Raw genomic sequence first — 10,680 nt, 5'->3', positions numbered from 1 at the left:
GAGTTGGCGGATGTGATTGCGGAGCCATTGGCCATCATCTTTGAAAACTCTTGGCGATCGGGGGAGGACCCGGATGACTGGAAAAAGGCTAATGTAGTGCCCATCTTTAAAAAAGGGGAGAAGGAGGATGCGGGGAACTACAGGCCAGTCAGCCTCACCTCAGTCCCTGGAAAAGTCATGGAGCAGGTCCTCAAGGAATCAATTCTGAAACACTTAGAGGAGAGGAAAGTGAACAGGAACAGTCAGCATGGATTCACCAAGGGGAAGTCGTGCCTGACTAACCTAATTGCCTTCTATGATGAGATAACTGGCTCTGTGGATGAGGGGAAAGCAGTGGATGTGTTATTCCTTGACTTTAGCAAAGCTTTTGATACGGTCTCCCACAGTATTCTTCCAGCCAAGTTAAAGAAGTATGGGCTGGATGAATGGATTATAAGGTGGATAGAAAGCTGGCTAGATCATCGGGCTCAATGGGTAGTGATCAATTGCCGGTTTCAAGTGGAGTGCCCCAAGGGTCGGTCCTGGGGCCGGTTTTGTTTAATATCTTTATTAATGATCTGGAGGATGGTGTGGACTGCACTCCCAGCAAGTTTGCAGATGACACTAAACTGGGAGGCATGGTAGATACACTAGAGGGTAGGGATCGGATACAGCGGGACCTAGACAAATTAGAGGATTGGGCCAAAAAAAACCTGATGAGGTTCAACAAGGACAAGTGCAGAGTCCTGCACTTAGGACGGAAGAATCCTATGCACTGCTACAGACTAGGGACCGAATGGCTAGGTGGCAATTTTGCAGAAAAGGACCTAGGGGTCACAGTGGACGAGAAGCTGGATATGAGTCGACAGTGTGCTCTTGTTGCCAAGAAGGCTAACAGCATTTTTGGCTGTATAAGTAGGGGCATTGCCAGCAGATCGAGGAACGTCATCGTTCCCCTTTATTTGACATTGGTGAGGCCTCATCTGGAGTACTGTGTCCAGTTTTGGGCCCCACACTACAAGAAGGATGTGGAAAAATTTGAAAGAGTCCAGCGGAGGGCAACAAAAATGATTAGGGGTCTGGAGCACATGACTTATGAGGAGAGGCTGAGGGAACTGGGATTGTTTAGTCTCCAGAAGAGAAGAATGAGGGGGGATTTGATAGCTGCTTTCAACTACCTGAAGGGGGGTTCCAAAGAGGATGGAGCTCGGCTGTTCTCAGTGGTGGCAGATGACAGAACAAGGAGCAATGGTCTCAAGTTGCAGTGGGGGAGGTTTAGGTTGGATGTTAGGAAACACTATTTCACTAGGAGGTGCTGAAGCACTGGAATGCGTTACCTAGGGAGATGGTGGAATCTTCTTTTTATGAGCTCCTGATGTCCCTTCCAACCCTGATATTCTATGATTCTATGATTCTATGTAATGCTCGCCCAATTAGAGCCGAACCCTACCGGATGGCTCCTCAAGCCAAAACCACAATAGAAAGGGAGATCAAGGATATGTTACAGATGGGTGTAATCCGCCCCTCTGAAAGTGCATGGGCCTCTCCACTGGTTCTGGTTCCCAAATCAGATGGGGAAATCCGCTTTGTGTGGACTACTGTAAACTAAATGCTGTAAACTCACCCAGAAAAGTATCCAATGCCATGCACAAATGAGGTATTGGAGAAACTGGGACGTGGCCAGTTCATCTTCACTTTAGACTTAACTAAGGGGTACTGGCAAGTGCCGCTAGATGACCCCACCAAGGAAAGGTCAGTCTTCATCACCTATGTAGAGCTGTATGAATTTAGTATGCTCCCTTTCGGACTGAGAAATGCACCTACCACCTTCCAGAGCCTGGTAGATAGCCTTCTCGCTGGATTTGGGGAATTTGCAGTCACCTACCTTGGCTATATTCTCAGATTCATGGGCAGAACACTAGGAACACCTCCAAGCTGTCTTCTAGCGCATAAGGGAGGCAGGATTAACTATTAAGGCCAAAAAGTGTCAAATAGGCCTAAACAGGGTAATGTACCTTAGACACCAGGTGGGTCAACCCCCTACAGGCTAAGGTAAATGTGATACAAAATTGGCCTGTCCCTAAGTCAAAGAAGCAGGTCCAATCCTTCTTGGGCTTGGCTGGGTATTACCGACAATTTGTACACCCCAAAATTGCCACCCCACTGATAGACCTAACCAGGAAAAAACAGCCAAATGCCATTCAGTGGACTAAGAAGTGTCAAAAAGCCTTTAACCAGCTTAAGGCAGCCCTTATGTCTGACCCTGTACTGAGGGCCCCGGACTTCAACCAACGGTTCGTCGTAACCACAGATGCATCTGAGCGTGGTGTAGGAGCAGTTTTAATGCAGGAAGGACCAGATCAACAATTCCATCCTGTCGTTTTTCCCAGCAAAAAACTTTCTGAGAGGGAAAGCCACTGGTCAGTCTCAGAAAAAGAATGTTATGCCATTGTATATGCTCTGGAGAAGCTACGCCCATACATTTGGGGATGGCAATTCCACCTGCAGACTGACCATGCTGCACTAAAGTGGCTTCACACAGTCAAAGAGACTAACGAAAAACTTCTTCGCTGGAATTTAGCTCTTCAAGACTTTGGGTATGTCTACACTACGGGATTAATCCGAATTTATATCATTCGAATTTGGAAAACAGGTTGTATAAATTCGATTGTATGCAACCACACTAAGCACATTAATTCGGCGGGTGTGTGTCCATGTACCGGGGCTAGTGTCGATTTCCGGAGCGTTGCACTGTGGGTAGCTATCCCATAGCTATCCCATAGTTCCCGCAGTCTCCTCCGCCCATTGGAATTCTGGGTTGAGATCCCAGTGCCTGATGGGGCTAAAAACATTGTCGTGGGTGGTTCTGGGTATATCCTCCCCCCTCACCAGGTACCCAGTACATAAACCGCAAGGGGTACTTTCCAATGGTGCTGCAAGCACTTGTGGATCACAAGGGACGTTTCACCAACATCAACGCGGGCTAGCCGGGAAGGGTTCATGACGCTCGCATCTTCAGGAACACTACTCTGTTTAAAGGGCTGCAGCAAGGGACTTACTTCCCGGACCAGAAAATAACCGTTGAGGATGTGAAATGCCAATAGTTATTCTTGGGGACCCAGCCTACCCCTTAATGCCATGGCTCATGAAGCCATACACAGGCAGCCTGGACAGGAGTCAGGAGCTGTTTAACTACAGGCTGAGCAAGTGCAGAATGGTGGTAGAATGTGCATTTGGCCGTTTAAAAGGTCGCTGGAGATCGCTATTGACTCGCTCTGACCTCAGCCAAAGAAATCTCCCCATTGTTATTTCTGCTTGCTGTGTGCTCCACAATCTCTGTGAAAGTAAGGGGGAGACCTTTATGGCAGGGTGGGAGGCTGAGACAAATCGCCTGGCTGCTGATTACGCGCAGCCAGACACCAGGGCGATTAGAAGAGCACACCAGGAAGCACTGTGCATCAGAGAGGCTTTGAAAACCAGTTTCATGACTGGCCAGGCTACAGTGTGAAATTTCTGTTTGTTTCTCCTTCATGAAAACCCGCCCCATTCCTGATGTCCGATTTGTGTCCATTTATTCTTTTGCGGAGGGACTGTCCGGTTTGGCCAATTCTAATTTTCATTAGAAGAAAATTCCCAGCCTCTCTTTCCCACTGAGCTTTTATACAGGTTTCTACCCTCATGTTAATATGAGGAGCTTTCATCATCAAGTTCAAACAAAGATGTTGTGCCTCAAAGTGCACTGCAGTCAGTAGTACCTCAAGAAAACTTTTTTTTCTTGATATCATTTCACAATCTATAAGAGAAATGAAATCCTGTGCGGACACACTCTCGCTCTCTTTCTCACGTATGGCTTAGAGGTTAAGAGAACCAAATTGCTGAGTGAGTTGGTTCACTAGACAATCTTGCTAATATGCATTTGAGGCTAAGTCTATAGTTTTTAAGGCCAGAAGGGATTATTATGTCTGACCTCCTGTATAATGTAGGACATAGATTTCACCTGATTGTTTCTGGATTGAGACCAGAAGCTTGTGGTGGTATCTTTTGGTAAGATATCCAAACTTAATGTAAAAGGGATGGAGAATTGACAAAATACCTTGGTAATATGTTCCAAAGTTAATTATCCTCAGTGTTACAAATTTGGATCATATTTCCAATCTGAACTTTGCTGCCCTTAAATTTAAGGCACTGTATCTTCTTTTGCCTTTTTCTGTGTGACTAAAAAGCCTTCTAATATCTGAAATCTCTTCCCCGTGCAGGTAATTATAAACTGTGATCAAACTGCCTCTTAAACTTCTCTTTGTTAAACTAAATATATTGAGCTTCTTTAGTCTCTCACTGAGAGGCCGGCTTTCTAGGACATCAATATTTTTGTGTCTGTTCTCTGAAACCACAAATCATTCTCACAGCTCTTCTCATTCCTGACATAATTGAGTTGACTACAAAAGAGTTTCACCAAGACTTAATTGAGCTCCTTAGCTCTTTCTCTCAATAATAAAATATCTGGTACTGAAAGATTGAATATTACCTTTACTGACCTGTCACATCCAGTTCAATCACCACCTCATAATAACAATTCTCAGAAACCACTCAGCACATGTAATTCCCTGCGTCAGAGACCTGCACATTCTTCAGCTTTAGAGACACGTTTCCTGTGTTCATTTCATGTTGAATGAACTCCATTTGCCCCTGGTATCTCTGATCCTGTTTTTCTTGTTTCCTCTGGAACTCACATCTATATTTTCCTAGGGTCAAACAAGTCTCCCGTGGAGAGTGATGTCCCCAGGGATACTCATGGATATCACCTGGCAAGGGAGGGTAATGTCTTCTCCAAGGAATCCAATAACAGGCAATTCAGGGTGAATGATTTTTGTTCCTCTGTAGGGATATACAGATAGACATTTTCTCTGTTTCAGATAATTAATCAATGAATGAACTTTATGATGTAGAAACAGCCTGATATGAAACAAGATAGTCATAAGGATCCTGCCCTGAATTTTACAGTTGTATTTTCAGTTTTTAAATTTTGAACGGGATAATGAAATTGCTGTTTCAGGCTGTGATTTTAGGCACCACATGGACTCTTATTATTCCTGCGAAGTTCACTAGAGTTCTGAAGAACTTTACCCAGTTCAGCTGGATCATCTACAGTTCTGCCAAGCACCCAGGATCCCACATTCCAATATGCAGGAATAGGCCTCCCTGCTGCTGTGCCAGCAATCCTTGCAAAGTGCTGCAGAGATGAAACAGCCTCTTCAGGAACTCCTGGAGTGATGCACATTCCTAGCCACGCAAGTTGCTGACAAAGCCCCTAAAGCACTCCTGTGGCTGAGAGCTTCATGAGGATATGTCAATGCTGCAATTAGACACCTGCAGCTGGCTCATAACAGCTAACTCGGGCTTGCGGGTTTGGGCTATGGAGCAGTTTAATTGCAATGTAGATTTTTGGGTTTGGGCTGCATTTTTCAGGCACTAAAGGTGTAGAAAGGTGAGTGAACATTAGTATCCCACTTGTAGAGTGAGAAATGCAAGGCAGAGAGAGATTAAGTGACCTGCCCCAAATCACAAAGGGAGTCAATGGGCAACAGGTCTTCTAACACTCAATATTGTGCCCTAATAAACCAGATCCATCAGAAACAGGACTTGCAACCTTCAGGCCCTAACCTTGAAATAATTTCTCCTTGATCAGTGACCATACGTTTCACTGCAACACCCATTACATCTTTATTAGTCAGCGTAAACTGATGGGCAAATAAACTTCTTTGCCTCTGAATACACTTAGAAGTTTCATAGAGTGATGGGGGATTGGAAGCATCCCATGAATGATGTTGTTCAGTGAATGTGTTGGAATTGCATATGGCATTAGAGTTGAGCCATGTCTCGTCACATTGGGGTGAACAAACAAGTGAGCTGCATTGCACTGAGAAATGAAAATGTTAAACTATTTAAAAAATAATGAAACCTTAGATTGTCTGTGCCTGTGACTTTTTTCTCATCCTGGCAATAATTAATTACTTCAGTAAAATAAATTCAACAAAGAACTTTGTTTACCTCTTATCAAGTAGGGTGTCTGTAAAAAAGTCAGTATTTGAATAGCTGTCATCCACTGGAATAAGGAATCATTGCTGGGCAAAGCAACAGAGTCCTGTGGCACATTTAAGACTAACAGATGTATTGGAGCATAAGCTTTCGTAGGTGAATGCCCACTTTGTCAGACGCTGGGCAGACATTCAAAATACCAATACATCAACAAACTTCTCCAAAAGTGACATGCTGGGGCAGGTATTATTAGGCTTTCCCAGGCTCTTGAAATGAAAGCACTATATGTTTCAGTGTTATTGCTGTAGAAGAAAGAGCAATACATTATCAGGCAATGCGGTAATCCTTATTCCTATTGACTGACCTTTCTGTTCGTTACTCTAAACTCATCCAATTCACAGTTTGCTTCAGAGGTTCAGAGTTCTGTCCAGGTGCTGAACAAAGCAAAAAATAGTTGTTAAGGAAATGTAGTAACATTACATGGGTCAGATCCTTAACTTGGATCAATGGGGCCCCATCAGTTTACACCAACTGAGGATCTGGCCTGAAATTGTAAAGAAGGTGGAACATGTCCCTTTCTCTTCATTCAAATCCATTTCTCCAAACAGATAGAGAGTTTGGATACTTTTATACATGCTCTGAGCAATAAAATCATAATTAAATTAATAAGCCCATTCCATTAATTGTAAAGATTAAAATACACCCTTTTCTTGAAACAACTTCCTTATAACCAACCTGCTTAAACTCCAGTAGAGAGGAATGTCTTCAATTCTGTGGTGTGTAAACATAAAACTATTCAACGTATGTTCATAGGTATCTGAAAATGGCAGTGAATTATCCTCCATGCTGCTTCAGACCAAGAATCTGATTGTAATCTTCCAATTACATGAGAGAACTAGACTTGCAAAAATCTATCTATGATCAGTTTTTCTAAACTGTGATTTGTTACCTACATATCTGGATTCCATGCACTGCTATGTGCTATACATGGATTGTGGCTTTGAGGAATCTTTTAATCTTCATAGATGCTGTTCATTGCAGTTGAATTTTGTACTTTCAGTTGATACATTTATGTAGTTATTTATTAACCAACTAGAATAGTAAAAACTAAAGCAATTTTCCTTCAGAAAGAAGCAGGCGGCCAAGCTTTAATATGATCTGAGTGTGTTAGCTCTGGCTGCACACAAAAAAAGTTAGGCACCTAAGTAGCTATTTGGGGCACCTAAAACCTGGTTTCAACACGACTCTGATGTACTGCTCCCCTTTTCCTCTGCACCACCAAATCCTGCAGCTGCCTAAACTCACTTCGCTCTTAAGTTTCTACAGGAAAAGTTCCCTCTGTGTCTATGCTCCTGCCTCTGGGCATGTGCACTGCAGCTTCCCTCTCGATGCTGATCTCTGGCGTAAGTCCCAGAGTGATTCACAAACCAGGGGATGATAGGCAGCCTAAATTGAGTGCAGGGCCCAATTTGGTAAGTGTGCTCAGAGGCTTCCTATTAGATTGGGCCCCTCAGGGGAGCTCAGATAAAATCACTGCTGAGGTAGAAAGAGGACAACCCTCATAACTCTTATCCCAGTAGTTAGGGTACCCACCTGGGTTATAGGAAACCCCTGGTAGAGGTCCACTCACCTGCAAGGGAGAAGGGACTTGAGCTGGGATCTGCCACCTTGCTGTACCCACTGGGCTATGGGACAATCTGGTGTGAGGCTCCCTCAATCTCTCTTTTTGAAGCTGTTCCACTGATGGTCAGTAATTATAGAGCAATTGGAGCAGGGATGCTGGATCCTGCATCTTCTTTAAGTTTCGTCTAATGGAGATTCAGTCCTGCCTGGAATATCAGGCAAGCCTACCAAAGAACCAGAGAGGCAAATGGCCGCGCTGTATCATAGCCCCAGACATGCCGCTTCTATAATAAGCTGCATGCCATTCTAGGGGGTGCCCCTATAACTACCCCTCCCCTGTGCTTCCCTCCTTCCCCACCCCTCCTGGGCTACCTTGGCAGTTATCCCCCCATTTGTGTGATGAACTAACAAAGAATGCATGAATTTGAAACAACAATGACTTTATTGCCTCTGCAAGCGGAGATCAAAGGGGGGAGGGGAGGGCGGTTGACTTACAGGGAAGTAGAGTGAATCACCATTCTGCACTTGCTCAGCCTATAGTTGAACTGCTCCCTACTACTGTCCAGGCTTCATGACCCATGGGAGCAAGGGGTAGGCTGGGGTAGGTGCGACCGCGCGGTGCTGCCGACTGGGAGATCAGCCTGAGGCAGAAGCCTCCAGCTGGCATGATATTCCAGGCAGGACTGAATCTCCATTAGACAAAACTTAAAGAAGAGAATGACCTGGAGTCATTCCCATTTTTGTCCAGGAGCCCCGGACCAACCTCACCGAGGCCGGCCAGAAGCACCCACGGGACGACGATGACGGTTAGCAATCTTATTGCACCGTTTGCTGTTTGCAGGGCAAGGCAAGGGGATGCTGCTGTGTAGCACTGCAGTACCGCGTCTGCCAGCAGCACCCAGGAGACACACGGTGACAGTGAACTGAGCGGGCTCCATGCTTGCCGTGGTATGTCGTCTGCACTGGTAACCCAGGAAAAAAGGCGAGAAACGATTTTTTGCCGTTGCTTTCATGGAGGGAGGGGTGCCTGATGACATATACCCAGAACCACCCGCGACGATGTTTTTGACCCATCAGGCATTGGGAGTGCAACCCAGAATTCCAATGGGGGAGACTGTGGGAACAGTACAGTAAGCCAATCCTGCAAGCCATGTCATCAGTCGCCCCTCCATCAGTGAGAGCAATGCCTGAGAATGGTTTCGCGCCTTTTTTCAATGCAGACGCCATACCATGGCAAGCATGGAGCCCACTCAGATCGCCACGGCAGTTATGAGCATTGTAAACACCACGCGCATTATCCTGCAGTGTATGCAGAACCAGAACCTGCAAAAGCAGCGCAGTGACAAAAGTGATGAGGACGTGGACACAGACTTTTATCAAAGCACGGGCCTCGGCAATTTGGCCATCCTGGTGGCAATGGGGCAAGCTCATGCCTTGGAATGCCGATTCTGGGCCGGGGAAACAAGCACAGACTGGTGGGTTGCAGGTCTGGGATGATTCTCAGTGGCTGCAAAACGTTCACATGCGTAAGGGCACTATCATGGAACTTTGTGACATGCTTTCCCCTGCTCTGAACCGCAAGAATACCAAGATGAGAGCAGCCCTCACAGTTGAGAAGCGAGTGGCGATAGCCCTGTGGAAGCTTGCAATGCCAGACAGCTACCGGTCAGTCGGGAATCAAATTGGAGTGGGCAAATCTACTGTGGGGGCTGTTGTGATCCAAATAGCTAATGTGATTACTGAGCTGCTGCCATCAAGGGTAGTGATTCTGGGAAATGTGCAGGTCATAGTGGATGGCTTTGCTGAAATGGGATTCCCTAACTGTGGTGGGGCGATAGACAGAACCCATATCCCTATCTTGGGACCGGCCCACCAAGGCAGCCAGTACATAAACCAAAAGGGGTACTTATCAATGGTGCTGCAAGCACTGGTGGATCACAAGGGACATTTCACCAACATCAACATGGGATGGCCGGGAAAGGTATATGAAGCTTGCATCTTCAGGAACTCTGGTCTGTTTGAACAGCTGGAGAAAGGGACTTACTTTCCAGACCAGAAAATAACCATTGGGGATGTTGAAATGCCTACAGTTATACTTGGGGACCCAGCCTACCCCTTAATGCTATGGCTCATGAAGCCATATACAGGCAGCCTGGACAGTAGTCAGGAGCTGTTCAACTATAGGCTGAGCAAGTGCAGAATGGTGGTAGAATGTGCCTTTGGACGTTTAAAAGCATGCCGGCGCAGTTTTCTGACTCAGTTAGATCAAAACCAATATTCCCATCATTATTACTTCTTGCTGCGTGCTCCACAATATCTGTGAGAGTAAGGGGGAGATGTTTATGGCGGGGTGGGAGGTTGAGGCAAATTGCCTGGCCATTGATTATGTGCAGCCAGACACCAGGGCAGTTAGAAGAGCACAGCAGGGTGTGCTGCGCATCAGAGAAGCTTTGAAAACCAGTTTCATGACTGGCCAGGCTATGGTGTGAAAGTTCTGCTTGTTTCTCCTTCATGGAACTTGGGGAGGAGAGCGGTTGGTTACACAGGGGCTGCAGCAGTGGTCTGTGCTCCTGTTGCCTGTCCTGCACCTCAACAATACACCGGAGAATATCAGTTTGATCCTCCAGTAGCCTGAGCATTGCTTCCTGCCTCCTTTCATCACGCTGATGCCACGTATCATCTTGATCCCACCACCTGTCCTCTCACGCGTCCCTCCTGTCCTCGCGTTCATTTTGTGCTTTCCTGCACTCTGACAGTGTCTGCCTCCATGCATTCTGCTGGGCTCTTTCAGTGTGGGAGGACTGCATGAGCTCAGAGACCATTTCATCACGAGTGCGTTTTTTTCGCCTTCTAATCTTCACTAGCCTCTGGGATGGAGATGATACAGGGAGCGTTGAAACATTTGCAGCTGCGGGAGGAAAAAAATGGGAGAGTAGTATTTAAAAAGACACATTTTAGAGAATAATGGGTAGACTCTTTCATGGTGAACCAAGCTGTTAACATTACCTGGTTTCAAATGATAGGCCATTTAAAAGGAGGGGC

This window comes from Trachemys scripta, chromosome 14 (assembly GCF_013100865.1).
Source record: "Trachemys scripta elegans isolate TJP31775 chromosome 14, CAS_Tse_1.0, whole genome shotgun sequence".
NCBI lineage: Eukaryota > Metazoa > Chordata > Testudines > Emydidae > Trachemys > Trachemys scripta.
The sequence above is the reverse complement of the archived record's forward strand: the minus strand, read 5'-3'. Positions refer to the sequence as shown.